The sequence below is a fragment of the Chlorocebus sabaeus genome, chromosome 13, assembly GCF_047675955.1.
Source record: "Chlorocebus sabaeus isolate Y175 chromosome 13, mChlSab1.0.hap1, whole genome shotgun sequence".
Classification (NCBI taxonomy): Eukaryota; Metazoa; Chordata; class Mammalia; order Primates; family Cercopithecidae; genus Chlorocebus; species Chlorocebus sabaeus.
Genome location: NC_132916.1, coordinates 45,814,807 through 45,839,594, shown reverse-complemented (window position 1 = coordinate 45,839,594; position 24,788 = coordinate 45,814,807). Strand labels below are relative to the sequence as shown.

At 37.3% G+C, this 24,788-nt stretch overlaps 2 pseudogenes; one reads left to right on the top strand and one right to left on the bottom strand.

Moving 5' to 3' along the window:
- Window positions 1–1,468: 1,468 nt before the first annotated feature.
- On the bottom strand, window positions 1,469–3,214 carry LOC103240461 (protein LSM14 homolog A pseudogene; annotated as a pseudogene).
- An 809-nt stretch (window positions 3,215–4,023) lies between these two features.
- The window catches only part of LOC103241011 (ADP/ATP translocase 2-like), a 35,016-nt pseudogene continuing 14,251 nt past the window's right edge, over window positions 4,024–24,788 (top strand).

The window sequence follows — 24,788 nt, the reverse complement described above, 5'->3', positions numbered from 1 at the left end:
AGATAATACAGAAAGTTTTCATATACCTCTCACCTGTTTCCCCAAACATTACTCTTTTACATTACATTGGCACATTTGACAAAACTAAGAAACCAACAGTGATACACTGCAATTAACCAAACTCTAGATTTTATACAGATTTTGCCTGTTTTTCATTAATACTTTTCCCATTTCAGGATTCAACCCAGGATTCTATACCACACTTATGAAATGCACATTTTATTTTTTGAAACATTTAGAACTGTGTCTGGCACACAGTAAGCACCTGCAAAATGTCATTTAATCCTGTTAGATGATTTTCATGCAAGCGAGACTGAATGTTTCTAACAATGTCATATATTAACGAGAATTTATTCCCAATTACTTACACTGATTCTATTGCAAAGAAATCAATTACTATAAAATAAGGGGTCATTTTAATAAAATCAACTATATGCTAATTGCTCTCAAAAAAGGGAGTTCATTTCTAGGATATCTTCTAAAGGTAAGAAAAACAAGTCATGTCTTAGTCGTTTAACTCCATTAACTGACTTCTTCATTCAACAAAAAATTTTTGAGTGCCTGCAATACACCAGGCAGTGTGCCATGGGCTGAGGTACATGGATGGACAAATCAGATTTAGTCCTTTTCTCAAGTGAAATTTATCTATTTTTTCAAAATCTTAATTAAGCAATTGATGTAGAATTTGATTCACTCCACCATGAAGCATAAAGGCCTCGAATCCCTCACCAAACACAACCTGCAATGTTCACTCAGAAGCAGTGATTGAAGTTAGCTGAAAGAGGGAAATAACCACAGTTTACTTTAGCTACTATAGCTCACATATGCAGGATACAAGGACTTAGATGAAGATAAGGATTCAAGAAAAACCTGCGCGTGACTGCAGACACGTTCAATCCAATTGTTCTCGGGTTTCTTCCTTGCTGATGACTGTTAATGATCTTATGCTAGGCATTGTGCTCATGGCTTCACATACATTAATTCAAGGAAATCTCACAACCACCATATGAAGTAGATAATATTATTCCCCAGTTTACAGAGAAGATGAGGCAAAGTGATCTGATGTAAGAAAAATAGGAAGGAAGACACAAAAAATCCATTTGTATTTTCATAACTTTCTGAATACCAAGACAGATATTGCCCTGAGCATAAATATTAAAATCAGCTATTTTTCTGACTTGAAAATGATTATTCTTTAAAAATTTGGTTGCTTTTTATGTGGCTATACAAAGTTCTTAATGTTTCTTTGGCAATGGAATATAATGGAATTTTACAAGTATATAAAATGTTACCTTTGCCTAAGAAACGGTATTTACTGTGTGTACCTAGTTGACTGAAAATTCTCTACCATCCAGCATTCTAAATAATTGATGAAATAAGCTACCTCATATTACAGGATTCCCCAAAAGAAAGGAGAAAGATACACACACGCACACACACAACCTTCTGTGGCCCAAAACACATATCACAGCCCTATTTGCAGGCAACTTGCAATTGCCAAATATGATTTAGTAATTAAAAAAATACACTTTTAGTGAGGAAAAAATACTTATAAGTCCCACTGAAGTACTGTTTAACTGTACATAAGAAATTACTTAACCTTGTGCTATTCCAAATATATTTTATGTTCATTTTTTAAGATTAGCCTTTCTCCTCCCCACCCCAAAAAGTAATCGCATTTTATCTTTGAAATTAAGCAGAAAAACAAACACACAAAAAAACCCAGTGCTGATGACAAACGTACAGAGAATTCACTTCATTCTTCACAAAGACTGAAATCAATTTTCAGGACCATGAAGAGCTAAAAATTCACCTATTTTCAGAGACTTGTTTATAGACTACCCAGCAACTTTGTTGTCTTTCCTATATTCGAAATCCGAACACTCCCTGCCCCCATGACCTCCTCCAAATCCACTGTGAAATCTTCCAGGGATGGTGAAAGTGTCACATCTGCCACCACCATGCCCTCTGCCACCACAGAAACCGAGGATTCCTCTGCCTCTGCATCTCCCATGGCCACGGTTTGGATAAAGTGGGATTCCAAATGTTTTAGCATTTAATCTTTTTTCTTCAGCCCACGTCGATCTCCGTTCCCTATTGTCATCACAAGAAATATTATCAAAGAAGGATTTAGTTTTTTCCTACTACCAATTAGGTCCAAGCGGATCTTCTTCATCAGCATTTCCTTTACTGTTTTGGGTATCAGCTCCTGGGTCACCTTTATCCTCACCATTTACAGGTTCCTCCTGTTTCTCATGTTTATCTTCTTTTAAGTTTATTATGAAAATCTCTGTCAATCTCTCCCTTGTTGAATTGTGCATTTGCACTTTCAAAGTCAAAACCTTTCTCAAATTTCATTGGTCCATCTCGTAGAATACCAAATCTTCCCCTGGCACTTCGCTGAACCCCACGCCCTCTCCTTGGAGCTGAAGGAGCACCTGGAGCTACTTGTCTCTTGCTATCATTTCTGAGTTGCTCGTTTTCTGGTCTTGGAACATTGTGTACTTCAGCTCACCAGTGCTCTTGATTCTCTATTGCTTTTTGGTTGGTAGATGGCAAAGGCCTAGTTGATACAGGGCTCCTTCTCCCAACAGGTGCTGGAGCAGGTAAATGGTCGGAGACAGTCTTCAGTGCTTGTTCCACGGTTGAGCTTTCCTCAAAATGTCTAACTGAGGGCTTGAGGGAACTTGAGACAACTGTGCTTTTAGAGATCTTGTATCCTGTGTTAAGGCAGAGCCAACACACTACTTTGGGGTAAGATACCACTGTGTGATGTTTCTGTTCCAAACGATGCCAAAGAGCTTCCAGCAACACCAACAGCAGGAAACTCCTACCCAACTAAGGAGCTTGGACTGAACTGACTGTATATGGGCATCCTGGCGAAAGGCCCGTGAGAACCCACTCACTGGAATGAAGAAGCTGATGAGCCTAGTGAGGACTGAAGGATAGCTGGGTCTTCAGGCACAGAACACTGTGGTTTTGGTGGCTCACAAACAGTGAGGTCTTTAATGTCACTCCCATAGAACACAATATATTCCAATACTTCATCTCGAGGTGGTATTGGACGATGTATCTTCTGTAACAGAAAATGGAATTTTGGCGAGGGCTACGGTGGGGTTCTAGGCGTGGGTGGTGCAGAGGTGCCCTCGTAGCAGATCTCTGCCTTGGAGATGCGGCTGATCTTGCTGTGGAGGGAACGGGTGCCCCGGCTCATGGTGTCACCGCAGCTCCCGGCGCCAGCAGAGTGGCGGACCCCACGCGGGCTGTCGCGGGATCCGCAGTATTCATCGCGCCCGTGGCAGCCGCCTCAGACCTAACATGGTGGAGACGCCGGCTCCGCTAAATCAGCTTTATTTTCATTTCATTAAAAGAAAAAATGAAAACTCCAAAGAACCATCCTGACTTCTAAAATCTGAAAAACGATATTCCTTAAGACTTAAATCTTAGATTGTTTTCTAAGATGCCTCAAATAACTGCAGAGCAAACTTACGTCTAAATGTACATGTACTAAATATTATTGCTGTCTTCACAATTCAGCAAAACCAATAGCAATTAAAGCATCTATTACTGCCTAGGCCCCTGCGGTGTGCTACATCAAGGACAAATATGAATAAGCCAGTCCTTCCCCAGAGACTTTACACTGTAATAGGTGCCTTTCATTTTATTTTATATATGAGTAATTAAAAATGTGTTCAATTGCAATAAACACATCCTTAAATAGCTAAAGTGGAACAAGGTTGGTACCACTAGAAACATACAAGCACAATGCTATGGGAAGATGAAGATAAAAGAAACAAAAGGAATTGTGCCTGGCTAGAAGTTGAAGGAAGGCTTCCTGTGTAGGGTAGCATTTGAAAATTAAGGGCTATGTTAACAACTTGAGGCAGATGATAGGGTAGGAAAGTCCTCATTAAAGGAAAAGCATTGATGAAGGCAAAAAGTTAGGAAATCACGAAGTTAGTCCTAGGAATACCAACACCAGCAGTTTGGCTGAGATACACATTACTGTGAGAGGATGAGAACATGGTAGGCCCGTATTTGGATGGACTTGTGTGCCAGGATGAGAATATTGTACTTTATATAGCAGAAAATGGCAAACTCGTAAGGATTTTTGGTAGAGAATTGACATAGCTAATACTATACTTCGGGAAGATTGATTTGTAAGTATTACCATGGAATTCATCATGACAGAGACAAGAGGTAGGGACATCAATTACATTTCATTATATTATGCAAGGGAAAAGTGACTGCCTGAAACAAGGGTAAGGAAGAAGAAATAGAAGAGAGAAAGATGGCTACAGTGATGGGGTGATTGACCTAGGAACTAGAAGAAAAGTAAGAGACATCTCAGATCCTTAAAGAGACAGTATGACTGAGGAAATGGTTCTGTTACAAACAGAGCCTGGAAACTCGTGGAAAAAGGTGTGATGAGTTTGATTTTCAACACATTAGGAAGAAATACAAAGGACCATGTTTTAGAAGAGAGACTGAGCCTGGGCACATGGCAGCAAAGTGGGAAAGATGGGAAACAAAGACCCAACCCTGAAAGGAAGACTTACATTTAAAAATTAGGAAGAGGATGAGGACAAAAGAGATCAAACAAACAAAAAAAGATGACCACAGAGGAAGCAGGAGAACCAAGAAAAATGTTGTGTTGTGAAAACCAAGATAGCTAGAATTTCAAGAAAGCAAAATTAATCCATAGTGTAAGAAGTTTCAGGAGTATGAAAGCCTGTTGCCTTATTTAAAATGTCAACTTCTTTTGTTTCACTATGGTTTGTGGAATACTGGCTCATTTAAACAATTTCCCTGGCAAAATTAAAGAAAAAAAATTATTTGAAAATCAAAAAATAAATTGATTAAAAAACTTTCAGCTGATCTGTAAAACTCTATTAAGCAATCATTTGATAAAGGTACATGTCACATATGTATTTGAAAGCTTCTGCTTATTGATAAAATATTTTGTTGGAAAAATCATTTATTCTCCTAGGTATTTGGAGAAAATATGTTTGCAATTATTCCATTACAAGGTCTAATTGCAATTTGTCTTCATCCTGGGGGCTAGAACGAATAATTTTTGAATTAGAACTTATTTCTATTTCAGAATGGTTCTTTGGTGGCCTTCTGTTTCTCTCATTTTAAACTTTTAAAATACAAGGGTTTGCCAAATAAAGCCTTCCTGCTACCAGAAACTTAATAGTCAAAAGAAAATTGAAATTACTCTGAAGATGAAGTTTCTTCAGACGTTAAGCAATTAGCATTTCTTTGAAAGACTCACAATCTAAGCACAGACAATATAGGTTTTTAAAAATGAATTAACTAGACAGAAGGATGAATAAGACTGAGAGCTACAAATTTAAAACTTTCTATACTGTGATACAGTTTACTTCCAAATGCCAGTCCATTCCAAATTAGAATACCTAAGTACCCACTTATCTAGCAATTTACTTTTTGTTATACAAGTAGAGATGACAGACAGACACAGGTGGGAATTTCTTCATCTTCAATGTTGGTCCCACTCCCACCCCACCCAACCCCTTGAACTGTTGATATGACCAGGAGTAAGAGAACAAAAAAGACATGTTCCTATATCTTGAGTTGAAACTAGGAATGCATTTTTTAAAAGCAGTTGTAGATTTTTTTTTTTTAAAGCATTGGACCCTTTTCACAAGAAGGCGCCCAAAGCGAAGATGGAAGTTCCTGCCCTCCTAAAGCCGAAGCCAAAGCGAAGGCTTTAAAGGTCAAGAAGGCAGTGTTGAAAGGTGTCCACAACCACACACACACTCACAAAAGAAGATCCACATGTCACCCACCTTGCAGCAACCCAAGACACTATGACTCTTGAGGCAGCCCAGATATCCTCGGAAGAGCGCCCCCAGGAGAAACAAGCTTGACCACTATGCTATCATCAAGTTTCTGCTGACCACTGAGTCTGCCATGAAGAAGATAGAAGACGACAACATTTCTATTCACTGTGGATGTTAAAACCAACAAGCACCAGATCAAACAGATAGTGAAGAAGCTCTATGATGTTGATGTGGCCAAGGTCGACACCCTAATTTGGCCTGATGGAGAGAAGAAGGCATATGTTCGACTGGCTCCTGGTATCAATGCTTTGGATGTTACCAGCAAAATTGGGATAATGTAAACTAAGTCTAGCTTGCTAATTCTAAATATATATATATGTCTTTTCACCGTAAAAAAAAAAAAAAGTATTATAAATATTCCTTTTCATGGGCACTTTGGATTTAAAAAGATTTTATGTACTAAGTAATATTGAGAGTCAAATGGGCTATAAAATTTTACCCATTAAAAATATATCTTGAATTCAAAATGAGAGGACTACAAGAAACTTTCTAAAATATAGTATAGTCGTCTTTCATATCTTTGGGGAATTGGTTCCAGGAGACCCCTGCCAATACCAAAATCCATGAATGATCAAGTCCCTGATATAAAATGTTGTGCTATATACATATAACCTACACAAACCTTCTATATACTTTAAATCATCTCTAGATTACTTAAAGTGCCTAATACAATATAAGCACTATGTAAATAGTTGTCATACTATATTATTTAGAAAATAATGACATGAAAGTCTATGTGACCATTCATTTTTTTTCCCAAACATTTTCAGCCTACAATTGTTTGAATGCATGGGTGCAGAACCCACAGATATGGACAGCAGATTGTCTGCTCTTGAACTAAAGACTATGAACTGAATATTCATATGCATCTATAGGTTTATAGGTGCATATATAGAAAATTGATCATTGTTTTTATATTGAAAAATAGCTTTTTTTTTTTTTTTTTGGAGACGACATCTCACTCTGTTGCCCAGGCTACAGTGCAATGGCACAATCTCGGCTCACTAGCAACCTCCACCTCCTGAGTTCAAGCAATTCTCCTGCCTCAGCCTCCTGAGTAGCTGGATCTACAGGTGTATGCCACCACGCCTGGCTAATTTTTGTATTTTTAGTGGAAATGGGGTTTCACCATATTGGCCAGGCTGGTCTTGAACTCCTGACCTCAGGTGATCCACTCGCCTCAGCCTCCCAAAGTGCTGGGATTACAGGCATGAGCCACAGCGCCTGCCCAGAAAATAGCGTATTTTCTTATAGTATTTTCTTATATCTTTCCATATATCACTGTGGAAATTAGTGATTATGAAAGAAGTATATTTTATGAAATTGATACAATATGATAAATTTCCTGGAGACTAATGCATAATATGAAAATCTTTGGAAAAATTAGGAATATTGTATTTCAGAAGATTCTAAATCTTCTGAAACAACAAATTGGTTGTAGCAACCAAGGCAAATCTGGTATATGCCCTTTTGCTTTATTATGGTCATTGAAACCAAGGATGAGAGGACTAGTTTAGTTTTAATTTGTATATACAGTAGCTTTAAAAAGATAAATAGAAACTTTTTCTACTACTTGAAGCCTTCTGTATTCTGAAACTTATTCATCAGTGGCCTCCAACTCTATTTGACTCATGCTTTTGTCTCATTATTTCACTGATTTCTTGGGAGCGCTGTCAACCCTTTTCACTAAGACATTCCTCTGAATACTCATAGCACTGATAAGTATCATAAGAGAAAATTTAAGAAATGAGAACCAGGTTCTTCTAGCACTCCTTCTTGACACTCTAGGCTATACTTTGAGGTAAGATATTTCCTCGCAGAACATAAGATATGACATTTGGTTAAGTGGGTCTTATTAATTCTCTTGAAAGTGTGTTAGAGAAACAATTATTTCCATTCAATACAACCAAAAACCCTCTTGTGTGACCGATCGAGACTTAACTATAAATACTTATTTTAACGGCTTCTTGTTATTATTTACTGTGCCGGCATATAAGACAAGCAGCAGAGTGATACTGATCATAGACTAGTAATAGAATACAGCTTAATCAGGTAGCTGCTACAATCATAGTATTTTCTTGAGAGGGTGGGATGGAATTCATTTGTAAGGATTTTCCCAGATCACATAAATCATACTTCTTCAAACCACATTCCCCTAGAAACACACACACACACACAAACACACACACACACACACATTTTCCTAATAGTGGTCTGTTTAAAATGAACTACAATTTAAAGCTGCATTATGTAATCTCTACATTTATTTCGCATGTTCAAACCATGCCTCCCTAGTCTGTGATCCAAAGCAGGAGGGTGGTTGATGACTATGGAATCCATTAGCCTTTCTGATTCCATGTGCTTACATTACAGATTAGCTATGGTTCTGAAACTTCCAGTTTTAATGGAAACCATTGGATTGTGTGTCTGGGTACAGGGGGATGGAGTAGTTTATTTCAGAGAAAATTTCGTTAGTTCTTGCTGGAACTGGCTAAAAACAGTGGGACTTTTCCACTTCTTCTTTGTCTTTTATGTTTTCCCATGTCACAGTTCCTCTCTGCACTACCATAGGCCTTCTCTCTTCCCCATGATCCTTTGCAATAATGCCTCCAAATGTATCTACCCTTGGAAATTCAAGAAAGTTCCTGCTTTTTTACTGAGTTCCTTCTATAACTTGATGAAAAAAATAAAAGGAGATCAATTTAAGGCAACTAATTTATACTATCAAGTAGCTTCTCTTTTTATTACAAGCTAATTTTAATAAAAAAGAAGTTTGTAACTAAAAACCATCAAACAGAGTTTCTAAGATTCACCTTTATTTCTCTAAATTATGTGTGTTCCCTAATTAAAAGGAAAATACATTGGCCCATGGTACCTCTTGTCACAGGCACTAATTCAAAAACAGTTCTAAAGTTCATTCAAGGAACTTTGAAGGATAAGAGTGTAGTAAATTTAGAAGCAATATACTACAATGTGTCTTATATTCCTTCAAGTTCTCATCTTCACAGTGATTTGTGAGAGGGTTTAATAGCATACATTCCACAGCATACTTTTCCTGAGATGATGTTCTGATCACCAAAGATTTAAGCCCCATTTTACAGTTGGTAGTTTGTCACCTTTTGTAGTGAATCTATAATAAACATAACAAATCTCTTGTTTTGAAACCTATTCATGTTCTCTTCCACAAGTTAAACATATCTATCTTCATTTGAAAGAAAAAAAAGAATCAAGGAATATCTCCTTTTTTTACACCCATTGGTCCTCCTAGAAATGGAAGTTCCACTCTATCATTTGCACATTTCACTCTGGGTCTCATCCTTTACGTGGAGAAGACTAGTCCTTTCCCCTCCATCACAGCCATGTGGCTTAGTCAGACACAAAGTGGGATTTAGTCAGAAGAGCAGGAAGACAGATGAGACATGAAAGTAACTGGTAAAATATTGACGTTCACTCTAACTTTAAGGGGAAGAATTAACTACAGAGAAAAGCTAACCAACAACTCATAAAAGAGTTCAAAAAAATGAAAGCCAACACTACACTCTGTAATTTCATGCATTTGCCACACAATCTGTAAAAAAGAGGCAGGGTTTTGTTGTTTACTTGTTGAAGAGGAAACTATCATAGGTAAGGCCAGTGGAGGGAGAGAGCTGAAGGGGCAATTAAACTTTCAAAAATGAGCTAAAACAAATATGAATATGTGAAATCAATGATGTAAATTGTGAAAATTATGTTACGGTTTTTGTTTGTTCCACAGGAGTGTAAACCTCACAAATTTTTCAAGTGGATTTTCAAACATTTTAAACCCTATACCTTTTTTTCTCACAAAAACATTCTATTCAGAATTATAAAAATTAGAACCAATCACAGATAGGACTACTTTAGCACAATCAAACCCACCCGTCTTGTCACCCTCACTTCTTAATAGTTCTTAAGGTCCCTAACGTTTTCTAGGAACATCATGTCAATGCTTTCAAGATTCACAATAAAATCAAAGCAAGCCCTAGAATATTGCTTCAACAAAGCACGGCAAATCAATTGCACCATCTGGGGAGAAACCTACGTGGCCATATACATGAAATCTATGCTCTCTGTTTCAACTGAACTCCCACAACTAACTTCACCCCAATATTTTAGCCACATTAAGACTATGGGAACAAGCACTCAGAAATGCAGGGTGGTCAGCCAATTTGCATAATATTAATTCAATAGGTTTAAAATTTTTTATTTAACATTTATTTAGAGAAGAAGCTGTTAGTCTCATGGGGGCAGGGTAGGGTAGGTTAAAGCCAGTGATGAGGCCTCAGCTCTGCTCTGCAAAACCTACTTTACAAATTAAAGCTCCTCTTTTAAGTTGGACCCACCCTCTGAGGGAGGCAGTTTAATGACCATCTGTTTTTATTCAAAATACTCCTCAGGGGAAGGAGGCGTCTCACCTCACACTCCAAGCGGCTTATCAAAGTATTTCCTTCCAACCAAAGACAAACATGTTCCCTGAGAAGAGAGCTGGTAGATATTTTCTTTCTTCATTTTTTTACATGTCCTGGAATGGTTCAGCAACCTAATAATGTTTTATCAATTCTCATGAGCACTTCTCTCAGATCTTGGCCTTGATTAAGATTTAGGAGAAGACGTGCTGTCTACAGTGCGCTCTACTTAATGTTCCCGCAAAATCTACATTTATTAATCTCAATTTGCTAGTCTCCCAAATAGGAGTCATTAACCCTTTTTGTAGATGAAAAAACTGAGTTTCAGAAACCAGGATACTAAAGTTTAGGTAATATAATTCACAAATTACACAGCCTAGATTCAAAATCATGGTTTCAAATAGCATGAATTTGCCCATGACCTTTCCTCTATATACTGCAGGAAAAACTATACTAGACAATACTATCCCCAAATCTAATACGTAAGAAACAAAGTCAGCTTAAGGATATAGAGCAAAGAGATTTGGATTTTATGGACGGAGGGATTATGAATATGTTTTGCTTTATTTTGTTTCTTGTTTGTTTGTTTTTTATTTCTCCTAGCTGGAATATGGCATGTAGTGTGGAGAGATTAAAGAAAGAGGGAAATGAGAAGGTTCAGGTTCATTTTTGGAAAATTGAAATACTTAACACTTATTTTGCTATTGTTATCTAACTTGTATTGAGCATTATCTTACACAACCTTGATCTAGTACTATTTTAATCATGATTTCTAAGGCTTCTGAAACCACATGGCAACTGGAACTACACATCAAGTATTCTTCATCTGGGTCCTTGGACATGAGAGGATGAGCTTCACTCAGAGGTCCATAAACACAGAGATTGGAGGCAGAGTTTTACCTGTGAGTGCCTTTCTCTGGGAGGAGGTTCAATAGTTCCTTCAGATAAGGAAGAGGATCCATGAGCTAAAAGTAGTTAAGGAAAACAAAATTTCTATAGCTTCATATTGCAGTCCTAAGGAATCCTGCCCTTTCTCATGACTTGTATAACCTACAACCTACACTCTCTTTAGGACTTAAGACATAAAATTTAGTCTCCTAATGAACATCAACCTTAAGAGGTCCTATAGCATTTGCAAACTCAGTATGTCTAAATGAGTGCATGTGCATGCACTGCACACATATTCTCCTCTTGATTTCATATCTCATTTGGTGACAATATCTTCCTCTTCTCGTCCATCTAGGAAAACTGGTTTCATCCTGTTATTCCCTTTCTGCCTCTTTCCATCAAAAACCAAACACTGCTAATTATATACCTCATAAGAAACTGTTGAATCCATTCTCTCTTTTGTAATTCTACGTTGGCTTTTACAACCTCCTTCCTCTGTGATCTCTTTCAACCATCTACTCCACTTACTTTAAGTGGCTCTTCAAAGATGCCGATACTTCTCATGGCACACAAAGTCTGCAACAATTTTTCATCTTTCCCACTATTTTGCCTACACACTTAATATTCCATTTTCATAACTACATCTTTTGTAGGACAAATTCTCTATTTTTTCTTAAATGCTTGCTCTTTGTATTACAGTCATTCTGATCTTCCTCTCATCCCTCACAAATTTCTATCAAAATTAATGACTCTTTTTTGAAGCCTCCCTGACTGTCCAAGGATGAATTAAATGCTCCTTCTCTGTGCCTCTGTCTAGGGCAGTGGTTCTCAAACTTTAGTTGCAACAGAATCACCTAGAAGGCTTGTTACAACATCAATTGCTGATTCAGCTTCTGATTCAGCAGGTCTTGGGGTGGAGCCTGAACAGCTGACCAGGTCAAACAGTTATCATCTAGGACTCCACACACACTGAACTGGGTCAACTCCTGGGTCACTCTGGTTCATAGAAATCCTCAGCCAAGATAATGGCTCAGCATGTTACTAAGTAGCAATCTCTACATGAGGTTTGTTCTGTATCATCAGCCACTCTTCTCATAAGGGGTTCTAGAACTTGGACACCATGTGGAGTTATATATCACTGCCTGCCAAGCACACCTGCACCACAGGTATTGATTCATATTACTTTTCTTTACAGAAGTACTGGCGTTTCATCTCCTGAAGCAAAATTCACTACTCATGGAAAAACTTTTACTGACTTGAGCTCCATAATTTTCAATTGACTGACTTTTAGGAGAGAATAATCAAAGCTATTAGAGTTGTAACATCTCTGAACTAAAATGATCTGGATACTTTTATTTTGTAGTTTTAAGAAGCAATAACAAACTGAACAATTATTTGATTCTGCAAGTAATTATGAGTGACAGCAAAGAAAAAATAATTTTATGGTTATTTGGAAAACTAAGGTCATATTTGCAAGGATAAAACAGTCCTTTCAAACTGCTGAGAAATATGCCTGTATAAAAAGAAATGATTCAAGATTTTCTACTTCCATTATTGAATAAATGTATCTAAGAACAGTCAGACAATTTACCTATTTGAAAAACAAATGTGCTAGCAGATTTCTTAAGAAGGACCTCTTCCATGGTGCTGATGCACTTTGCATTACATACTTGGAAACAAACAGCAATAGAAACTCATTGTATCTTAATACCTCATTATCTGCTTTGAAATTCTTTGAAGGTCATTTTCCTGTTTCAGTTTAAGAAGTCACAGAAAAAAATTTATGTTGCATATCTTTAAAACATAACTCCTCTGTGATCCTAGAGAAACATAAGAACACAAAGGAAGATATGTCTTCTTCCTCCACTCCTCCCCCATTTGAAGATACTCCTTTTTGTTAGCATTTATTACATCAAACATTCTTTCAAAAACTGTCTTCAACATGTTTCAAATTATGTAGCATGTTTAAGACATTACCTACTTCGTTCACATGAATAAATATGCATCTCTTACATGATCTGTTCAGTATCTAGTGCCTAATGAATGTTAAACATCCTGGACTCTGCCTCTCCCCTTTGAGCCAAAGGGGGTGCTTGTCATTTGCCCTCTCAAACATGAATTCGAAAAAGAGCCTCAACAGTCCCTTTTCTAGCAGTCAGTTTCTGCCAGATCTTTTTTGATCTGAACCAGAATCCTCAACTGGCAGTCTCATTGTATGTCTTAAGGTCCTTCTAACTTTATAGGGTATAGTAGCTTATTTCCTGAATCCTCTCATACTTTAGGAAAACTGGAACCAGCAGGCTTTTGTGGACTTCCTGGATGTATCGATGCCTTTATAAAAATCGCCTATAATTATACCCTTGAAGCAGGACATTTCTGTTTAGTTTTCTTTTTATAGTGCCACACACAGATGTTTACTCAATGCTTCCTAGTGAACCGAATCAGCCTGGTAATCTACATTTTTTCAAACTATATTGATGCCAGCTTAGATGAGTTTAATGCACTTTTTACCTATTGGGGTAATGACCCAAGATTTTCAATAGAGCATCTTTTTAAATAAATTCTTTGCCCCAACCTCCTAACCTCCTCTATATAGCTAGCTAGTACGCAATACCTCATTGCAACAGTCAGGGACAGGAGAGATATCGGAAGATAAAGTCTACTATTCCTGGGGTAGAGTATGTCCTTGGTTTCCACCCAGCTTTATGCTGTGATTCTCATCATCAGAAGACTTTTGGAAGACTTTTGGCATTTATGTGACAGAAAAGAAACTCGTCTTACTGCTTTATACACTGTCAAATTATTTCTTCCCTACAAATACTTGTTATACTTCTGTAGGTCAGGGTTTAAAATGATCTGCATTTACTCTTAAATTTACTTCATAAATAAAATATCTTATTTTCTTTTTCATGTTATTATCTCCTTAATCATGATTTCTCTTCAAAATCCTTTGTTTATTTTAGTTTTTTCAAGACTTCAAAATTAAAAGCAGGATTATATCTCCCAAAGCAATAAATAAACATATCTTATAGAAGTTTATTAAAGAAATATAATTGTTTGACTTTACCATCATTGAGACAAAATATTAAATGTTCCATTGAATTGTATTCTTGACAATCTGCTGAATTAGAATCCGGGAAAGTTAACAGAACTTTAGGCCATCCTCTCATTTTCAAACGCTTATGGACATGCAAAACAATGCTCAATATTTTTACAATTTTTATTTAATTTAGTATCCCCAATAACACTGTTAGATAAGTATTATTATTTCTAAGTTTCAGACAAGAAACTAATGGTCAGAGGTAGTAAGTGATTATCCAACGTTTTACAGTGATGTTGCAAATAGGAGTATAGATTACATAGGAATCAATGTCCTAATAGTAGTGATACTATTTTTAACAGTATCACTTTACCAGTAGTGATACAGTTTTTAACAATTAAGTTCAATAAGCAATGCATTCTAGAAAATAAGTTAATATATTATACCAAGGCATGTAAAACCAGAAAGTAGGTCATTTTTGTAGTTAATAAATTTCTTAATTTCTTCCTATCTCTGCCTTCATTAAATTTAAGGTCATCCTCCAATGACTCATATACTAGAGTCAAAAGTTTGACTCTTCGTATCACAAAGAAGCCAGTTTTTCTAAGTATGAATTTCCCATTGATATGTGTGCATAAGAAGAGAAGAACACTGTTAGCATTTAAGAGATGTTTTTGAAAAGAAGAAAAAAAAATTATTCTTCACAGAGCAGAGCATAGTAGACATAGTGTTTGTGACCATTATAATTTACTTCCTAGCAAGGAAGTACTTGTTCTTCCTGTGTTCTTTTTTTCTTTTTTTTTTTTTTTTCTGTAGTAAAGAAGTGAAGTCAAGGTGTGTTGAGTCATTTCATAGTGTTCTCTTATATCCTGTTATTGGTCACCTTACAAGTAATAACTTCTCCCAGCTGCCCTTTGGTGACTATTTTCTACGTGCCTGCTGTTATGTAAGGTGCTCCTGTCTTGACAAAAATCCTATAAGGTCAATATTATTGCTCACCAATTCTCACTGCAGCAACAACTAATGAAGCAAATTAAATATAAAGGGATCCCCAGGAAGGAAGAATCCTAACATGTGAGCCCAGGCTTCTAAGGTTTATGATTTCTAGTCTGCAATGGAAAATTCAAGCAACCTTTTGTACCTGACAAAATAGAAGACTTTAATACCATTTTTACATGCTGAGAATTCAAAAAGAAAGAAAAACCTTGTAAATTCTATCAAGGATAGATTGATTCAAAGTAATAACTGTTCGTCAGAAATTGTCCCCCAAGAAGAAGGTAGCTGGATATAAATAATTCTGTACTACTTATACGAACCCATATTTCATGCACCCATCCTTCTCACCCACCATGCTTGCACTCTCTTCCTATTCCTGATTCCCTCATTAGCCTATATTTTCATGTATCACCTATGCATTTTCATCTAGATATTGATTATCCTTTTTCTTATTTCTCCTGTCAAAAAATAAACTTCTATATCATATAGGTTTTTTGAAGCCCTAATAACTGAGAGAGGTCCATTAATCCTGGAGGTTTATTTTGCTAAGGTTGAGGACATGCACGCATGACACAGCCTCAGAAGGTCCTGATGACATGTGTCCAAAGTGGTTGGGGCACAGCTTGGTTTCATACTTTATAGGAAGACATGAGACATAAATCAATATATATAAGATGTTCATTTGTTTCATATGGAAAGTTCAGACAACTAGAAGCAGGGGGGCTTCCATGTCACAAGTAGATGAGAGGCAAATGGTTGCATTCTTTTGAGTTTCTGATTAGCTTTTCCAAAGGAGACAATTAGATATGCATTTATCTCAGTGAATGGAGGGACAACTTTGAATAGAATAAGTCAACAGTCAAAAGCTATTGGCCCTGTTTCAGGCAAGGAAATTTTTCTTTTGAGCTACTGACTGATTTTGACGATTAAGTAAAATATACTCCTGTAAACAAAATTTGGAGCATATTTGTTTCTCTCTACCTGATTTCTTCAGAATTTGGAAACTATTTGTGAGTATTCTTAACTTATGGCAATATAGTTATTTGCATACAAGTCTCTTTATTTGAACAAAATTTGGTTCACAGGAGTGTACTTTACTTCAATGTTAAAGCTGTTAATAGCTCAAAAGAAAAGTTTCCTTGACCCTAAGCAGTTCCCAGTTTGACTTTTCCCTTTAGCTTAGTGATTTGGGGGCCACAATATTTATTTTCCTTTCATAATTTCCCACTTTTGTTTTTAAAATTTTTTGGAGAAAGCATTTTAGAAGAAAATGAATTTCTGGTCTCAGCTTCTGTCTGATCTCTCATTGCTAGAATGGTCTATTCCTAAACAGGTAGGTCCTGAGTTATTAGGAAAGGTCATTTTAGCAGCTTGTGAAGTCTCATATCCTATGAAGACAAAATAGGGGAAGGAAGGGAGAAAAACAACAACAAACAAAATAACAATCCTGGAAAATTGAAAACTGATATAGACCACATTACTCTAAAGTCCATACATTAGCAGGCAGTTATGAAAGTGGCTTATGTATGTCATTAGGTTGCTGTTATTTTCTTCTGAAGTTTAAGTTGTCTAGCTTCAGTTTTCAGGACTTTAATAAAGCACAGTTTACTTTTCAGTGATTTCAAATTAGGAAAAATGGAGGAAAAAGGAAAAGAAAGAAGAAAAAAAATGAAAATATTATTCTGGAGTTATGTAGCCAGGAAAAATTAGAATTCAGTCCAAACTGTAGAAAATAATAAAATTTGAAAAAACATTAGGCAAGACTAGAATCTAACAACAGGTGTACTTCAGGTTTTGAAACAAAATTTTTCTCCCTCCAGTTTCCCATTTTTACTAAAGACAAATCATGTTAGGCCCAATTTGCTTTATTATACTTGGCCAGATGATTTGTATAAAGTGCAGCAAGAATAATTACTTTTCACATAAGCTTTTAAAATTGGTTTTTATGGAACTTTGTTCCACAGAAGGAATCTCAGATAAGACTTTCTTAAAACCAAGCCCAGCCACGGATTTGTACGATCAAATACCTATGGGTTGGGTGAATTCCTCTCCTCTTGAGGTCCCAAGATAACTTGGGGCTCCTGAACTTGTCAGAAAGTGGCATTCTTTACTTATCACAGGTCAGGAACCCTGTACAGGAACTGTGTAGACAAGGTATGTGGCCAGTTTTCCCACGGGGTTTTTATTGGCTGTATAAGTCAAGTTTGATGTCTTAAAGGAAAACACATTATTTCAGTCAAAGCCTTGGAAAAATAAGCACTTTCTCCAATTATGTCTTGTTACAAATGAAAACAGACTCATTACATTTATGAACATAACTATATTACCATAAATTAAAAATAATCACAAATAGTTTCTAAATTCTAGAGAAATCAGGTAGAGAGAAATAAATATGCTCCAAATTTTGTTCACAGAAGTATACTTTATTTAATTGTTAAAAGCTTTACATAGCTCAAAAGAAAGGTTTCCTTGACTCTGAAAAACAAAAAAAAAAATAAGCAATGTTTTAAACAAAAGTCAAAAATATTACTTTAGTCTATTACTTCAGTCCACACACTTAATTCCTATTCTGCTTGATATTCATGAACATTTCATCTATCCATGAATCCTGAAAATTTTTCCTCTGTTCTGATGTCACAATCTCCAATCTTATCAGAAACCTACATTCAAGAGCACCTGTTAGTTTTATAGCTGATTATAAAACCACCTTCTAAAGAGGACCGAAACAAGACAACAATTATCTGTGGACGACAAAAAGTTTTAGGGCAGCCACAGTCAAAGACACTATTAACAAGGAAATGTGTTACCTCTGTGGCACACAATAATTTAATATAACAATTATAATTCTTACTGATAACGTACACCAAGTCATATCAGAATTATAGGAGTTTCCCATAATTTTGGAACACATATCAGTAACATATTTATACAAATACAGCCCAAAGAAAGCCAAACAGCATTTCATATTTGACAATGCTTCCTGTATAATTTGTATAACAAATAAACGAAATATGCTATTTTTGGACTTTAGGGAACCTAATATCTTAAAGGATTAATTAGGTCAAAAAAGGACATAATTTATAATTTGATTTTGGAAAGTTTGTCAAATATCAAAGGCTTAAAACACTTGCTATCACGACATAGGATCACAGGTCACTGTCAAATAAGTCATCCATTTAACCAACTTGATCACTCAAGGATTTCAAAAAAAGCAAAAGCCTTCATTTTCTGAGATAGGAGACTTAATTTTCTAAACAATAGCCCTAATAAAAACAGCATGAAGCCAATTAAATTTGTGTTTCAAAATTTTATATAAACAGTCTATAAAGTTTTAATCTTGACCATAAGATATAACTTCCATAAGCCTTTTATAACCTTTGTAGGCTTTATTGAGGTGTTGGTTAATACTTCAAAAGAACCTTGTTAATCTGACACAGGGCCCATAAGCTGGTCTTGCACCTGTGTGCCTTTTATATTAGTGGTTATGTTTATAGAGAAACTGAACTTATTTTCTCTCTCAAAATCAGCCTTTACAATCTCACATGCCTACCTCTTCTGTCATACTCCCTGGGTTGATGAGTTGAATAGCTTTAATTTCTGGCCATGTGTCTCAGGAATGCAGTTTATTTTGATTGGCATCTTCTACTGGGCCTGAAGATGAGGCTTTAATTGCTGTCAGTGTTTAAGATTTAGCAAGACTTAATGTCTTTTTTAGACCCGGGAGTCAAAGCCCTGTAACTCACTGTCACAAGGACTTTAAAAGCACATAAAGAAAAATACACGGATGTTATAACCTTAACTTAAGAAAAAAAAAAAAACTTACCTCAGTTTTTTCCTAAGCCAACCAAATTTGACCTGTTTTGTGGACATCACTCAGGCTCTTTCCTCAGCTACCCCTGTCATCACCCAATGGACCCATGAACAAAGTGGCCATTGTGGCAGGGATGGAGGTTACACATGGAGCAACATGGACTTCCACTCACCAGGGCTGACCTGCCTATGACCATGACTGAGTGCCCAATTAGCCAGCAGCAGAGACCAAAAGTGAGCCCTCGATATGGCACTATTCCCTGGGGTGATCAGCCAGCTACCTGGTGGCAGGTTCATTATATTTGACCTCTTCCATCATGGAGAGGGCAGAGGTTTGTTCTCACTGGAATAGACACTTACTCCGGATATGGGTTTACCTATCCTGCATGCAATGCTTCTTCCAAGGCTACCATCTGTGGACTCATGGAATGCCTTATCCATGTGGAATATCCATCATGGTATTCCACACAGCATTGCCTCTGACCAAGGCACTCACTTTACAGCTAAAGAAGTGCAGCAGTGGGCTCATGCTCATGGAATTCACTGGTCTTACCATGTTTCCCATCACCCCGAAGAGGCTGGATTGATAGAATAGTGGAATGGATTTTTGAAATCACAATTACAATATCAACTAGGTGACAATACTTTGCAAGTCTGGGGAAATGTTTTCCAGAAGGACATGTATGCTCCGAAACAGTGTCCAATATATGGTACTGTTTCTCCAAAAGCCAGGATTCACAGGTCCAGGAATCAAGGGGTGCAAGTGGAAGTGGAACCATATACCATCACCCCTAGTAATCCACTAGCAAAATTTTTGCTTCTTGTTCCCATGACATTAAATTCTGCTGGCCTAAAGGTCTTAATTCCAGAGGAAGGAATGTGGCCACCAGGAGACACAACAACAATTCCATTAAACTAAACAATTAAGATTGCCATCTGGACACTTCGGGCTCCTCCTACCTTTAAGTCAACAGGTTAAGAAGGGAGTTACGGTGTTGGCTGGGGTGATTGACCCAGACTATCAAGATGAAATCAGTCTACTACTCCATAACGGAGGTTTGGAAGAGTCTGAATGGAATACAAGAGATCTCTTAGGGCGTCTCTTAGCATTACCATGCCCTGTGATTAAGGTCAATGGGAAACTACAACAGCCCCATGCAGGCAGGACTACAAATGGACAGACTGCTCAGTAATGAAAGTCTGGGTCACTCCAACAGGAAAAAGATAAGGCCTGTTGTGGTGCTTGCTGAAGGCAAAGGGAATACAGAATGGGTAATAGAAGAAGGTAATAATCAATATCAGCTACGACCACGTGACCAGCTGCTGAAATGAGGACTGTAATTGTCATGTGTATGTCCTCCTTCTTTTGTCAAAAACATGTTTGTGTATGTATACATTTGTACTAAGAAAATATCTTCATTTTATTTTCTTCTCCTTTATCATGTGACATGTGATTAATTGACTTTGTATCAGCATATAAATATTGTTAACTTTATGCAATATTATTTGGGTTGGGGATTGGTGCATTTCCAGTTGTATGAAGGATAGTTGTATTATGTTAGGTGTAAATATGACCTTATTATTGTCTTTATTTGAAGATTATGTATGATCTCAGGAGATGTGTATGGGTTCTGGTTGACAAGGGGTGGACTTGTGATGGTTAATACTGAATGTCAACTTGATTGGATTGAAGGATGCAATATTGATCCTGGGTGTGTCTGTGAGGGTGTTGCCAAAGGAGATTAACATTTGAGTCAGTGGGCTGGGGAAAGCAGACCCACCCTTAATCAGGTAGGCACCATCTAATCAGCCATGAGTCAATACAAAGCAGGCAGAAAAATGTGAAGTGACGAGATGGGCCTAGCTTCTCAGCCTAAATTTTTCTCCCCAGCTGTATGCTTCCTGCCCTTGAACACCAGACTCCAAGTTCTTCAGTTTTGGGACTCAGACTGGCTCTCTTGTAGTAAGCTGGAGACTCAGGAGAGTTGAGTTGGAACTCTCAATTTCATTTCTAGGAACACTGATTAATTACCCAATGCCAGAGGTCTCCACAAGTCAGACTATTCTGATTGCTGCTTTGCCACTGCTGTCCATTACAGGAGCTATGCCCAGCTTGCCTTTGATCACTGAGTGCCGTCACTTGGCCCCTGTCACCTTGGAATCCAGTTATTCCCTTTATATTTAAATTTTGTAGTTGAGAGACTGCAGTTTCCACCATTAGATCTGACATACAGAGAAGAGCAATTACGGGGTTCTTCAAAGATGCAGGTGTTGCCCTAACAAATCTATTTCAGAAGGCATTGGTCAAGGGTATATCTTCTGGACCTTTCCAGCTGGGATGAGTAGGTCTAAAGTGACCAATCTACTACACCATCCCCATCTCCCTATGTCTTTGGATCCTTTCCTCTACATTAAACCAATGGAGATCAGGCATTTCCAGCTCACTCACAGTGGGCCATCTTTTAACCTATATTTTAGCTAACCAAGCAAATAAACTATTAGAAGCTTTTTTAACTCCCTGAGCTGCAACATTAAATGCAGAGTCCCTGCTTAGTGGGCCCAAATCAATAAATTCAGCCCGATCCACCTCTATGTTCTTTCCACCATTATCCCATATCCTTAATATCCATTCCCATGCCTGTTCTCCAGATTACTGTTTATATAAATTAGGGAACTCAAACAGTTCTTTTTGAGTGTAGCACACCCCCTCATGAGTCACATTCTCAACCTCACCTCTGCCAGGCCCCTAGAGGTATAGTTACAGGTATAGTTATAGGTTTAGAAGCAAACAGAGGGGAAAAAAGAAGAAGAAGAAGAAGAAGAAGAAGAAGCAAACAGAGGTGTTGAGGGTAGCTTCTGATGAGAATCAACATTATTTTGCCTGGCAACTCCCTCAGGGGAGGCCATCACTGTTGCTTCAGGCAGCGCAGGGTTTATCTCCTCAGACAAAGGTGGAAAGGCTGATGGCAGGCAGCATGGGTCTGGGAGGAGATGTTACCACTATTGGGAATGGGGAAGCCGTTAATTCTGGCAAAAAAAGGTTTATCAGAGTTTAGAAACTCAGAGTCTTCAGCTTCATCAGGGTCCTCCCACATATCCCCATTCAAAGTTGCAGGGTCCCATTCTTTTCCAATCAATGCCCTCAGTTTAACAGTAGACTGATGAGGCTGTGCATGAATCTTTTGTTGCAGGTCAGCCACTCACATGATAAGAGCTTGTGTCTGTTTTTCCACACTGTCAGCTCTTTCTCTACAGGAGATAAGACTCTCACTCAGGGCAATCTTAGCAGATTTGAGGCTCAGTATCTGCTTCTGAAGCCAGGCGACAGAATCCCTGAGTTCATCATTTTCTTTAATCAGTTGTCCACTGAACTTAGGAGCAACCAACCAGCTTCATTATGTTCCTTGGTTCTCCACATATGGTCAAAAGTATTATGTAGAGTCACTAAACTCCTTGCCTCTCATGAGCAATGAATCAGGAGTGTCAAACGCATTTATTTTGCATAACTCTCTAAACAGTTCATGCCGAGGACTATCAGTGTTATCCATACTATTAGAAATAGAGTCCTTAGCACTTTTGAGTCTAAATATATTAAGCAGCAAACTCCTGAAACTCCAAAACCAATGAAAGAACTCCATCCTTAATTTTCTGTTCCTCTAGAACCACTCCTGGCACCAAAATCTGTATGAACCAGGGTTCTCTTAGAGGGACAGAACTAATAGGATATATATATGTGTGTGTGTGTGTGTGTATATATATATATATCTCCTACTAAGTTAATAAACTCCCTTTCATATATATATATATACACACACACACACACACACACAAATATAGGTATACAGTCTATTGTGGGACCTTATGATTGTATAAGTTAATACTTAATAAACTCCTCTTCATTAACTTACACAATCATAAGGTTCCACAATAAGATGTCTGCAAGCTGAGGAGCAAGGAGAGCCAGTCCAAATCCCAAAACTGAAGAACTTGGAGTTCAATGTTGGAAGGCAGGAAGTATCCAGCATGGGAGAAAGATGTAGGCTGAGAGGCTAGGCCCATTTTGTAACTTTTTGCTTTTATGCCTGCTTCATATTGGCTGGCAGCAGATGGTGCCCACCTTATTAAGGGTAGGTCTGCCTTCCCCAGCCCACTGACTCAAATGTTAGTCTCCTTTGGCAACACCCTCACAAACACACCGGGATCAATATTGCATCCTTCAATCCGGTCAAGCTGACACTCAGTATTAACTGTCGCAACAGGATAAATATATATAGTAATTCTTATGTGAAGTGCTTGGAAGCAGAAATATTGGATATTTTGGCTTTTTTCAGGTTTTGGAATATTTGCATATTTATAGTGAGATATCTTGGAGATGGGACCCAAGTCTAAATAGAACATTTATGTTTCATATGTACCTTATACACAAAGCTTGGAGGTAATTTTCAAAATATTTTAGTAATTTCACACATAAAACAAAGTTTTTACACACTGAACCTGTCTAGCACCAGTGTCACTATCTTGGCCACTCATAGACAATCTGTGGTTCTTTGGCATCACCATCATTCCTGATGCTGAATTTATGTGCTACTGATAAGCAATTATTTTCTTATACTTACTCACACATAATTAGTTAACAGTGAAAAATATGACATACTATTAACACAGTGAAAAACCAATGTGTTCTGGGAAACTAAGCAGCACAGAGGCATCAGCAGAATACCTGTATCAGCTGTTAGGCAGCAACAGTCAACAATGGCAGGCTTTCAGTCTCCATCCATGATGCTGTGTTTTGATTAAAAGGATACTGCACACTAGATTTTATTTTTTAGGTGAGAATAAACATCAGAAACTGTTAAGGGACCATGAATTTAATTATCTATGGATAATGAGGCATTTTGCTGGATGGCTTTTTAAAATGTTTCCTCCAGTCATCTACCTCATCAACAACATTCTTGTTTTAGAAGTCTCTCTTCGACTTTATAAACTGACATGATTTCTTGTTCTGTTAAGAATGCATAGTGGTTGGGAATGACTGTTTGTGGGAAAAATTTTTTAAAAGACAAGACAGAAAGGAAGAAAAAGAAGAATGAATGCTGGCCTGGTATGGTGGTTCATGCCTGTAATACCAGCACTTTGGGAAGCCAAGACAGGAGGATCATTTGAGGCCCAAAATTTGAGACCAGCCTGGGAAATAATAAAGTGAGATCCCATCTCTACAAATATAAATAAAATAAAATAAAATAAAATAATGAAAAAGAAGGCACACTGCTCTAGTCTTTCCATAAGCACATCACACATTTTTACCACGTCACCTACAGGCACTTTTTCTACAGTGTTAATACCATAATACCATCTTCATCATCACCATTATCACAATCACTTTGATTCAGAACCATTTGGCTATTTCACCACCACTCGGTGAATGAACAACTGAAGCCTCATTACTGATGTTAAAAACTTCAGTATTCACTTCTTCCAGCTTACTGATGGACTCTGAAAATATTTTTTTTCTGTATGTAAGGAGGTAAGATATTATTTCCTTCTCACTTGACATATGGAATCCTTTAAAGTCATCATCTTGTTCATCATCATCCCTAAACATGAGTTTCAGGCCAGAGGTTGTGCCAGGCATGCACAATTGTGTCTTTGGTCACTGTGAGGCAAGCATTGGCAATAGAATATAAGGTGTTCTTCATGTTAAATTTTTGTTTTTAATTTTTCACATTCATGCCACTGTTCACTGCCCCTCACATGCTGTTCAAG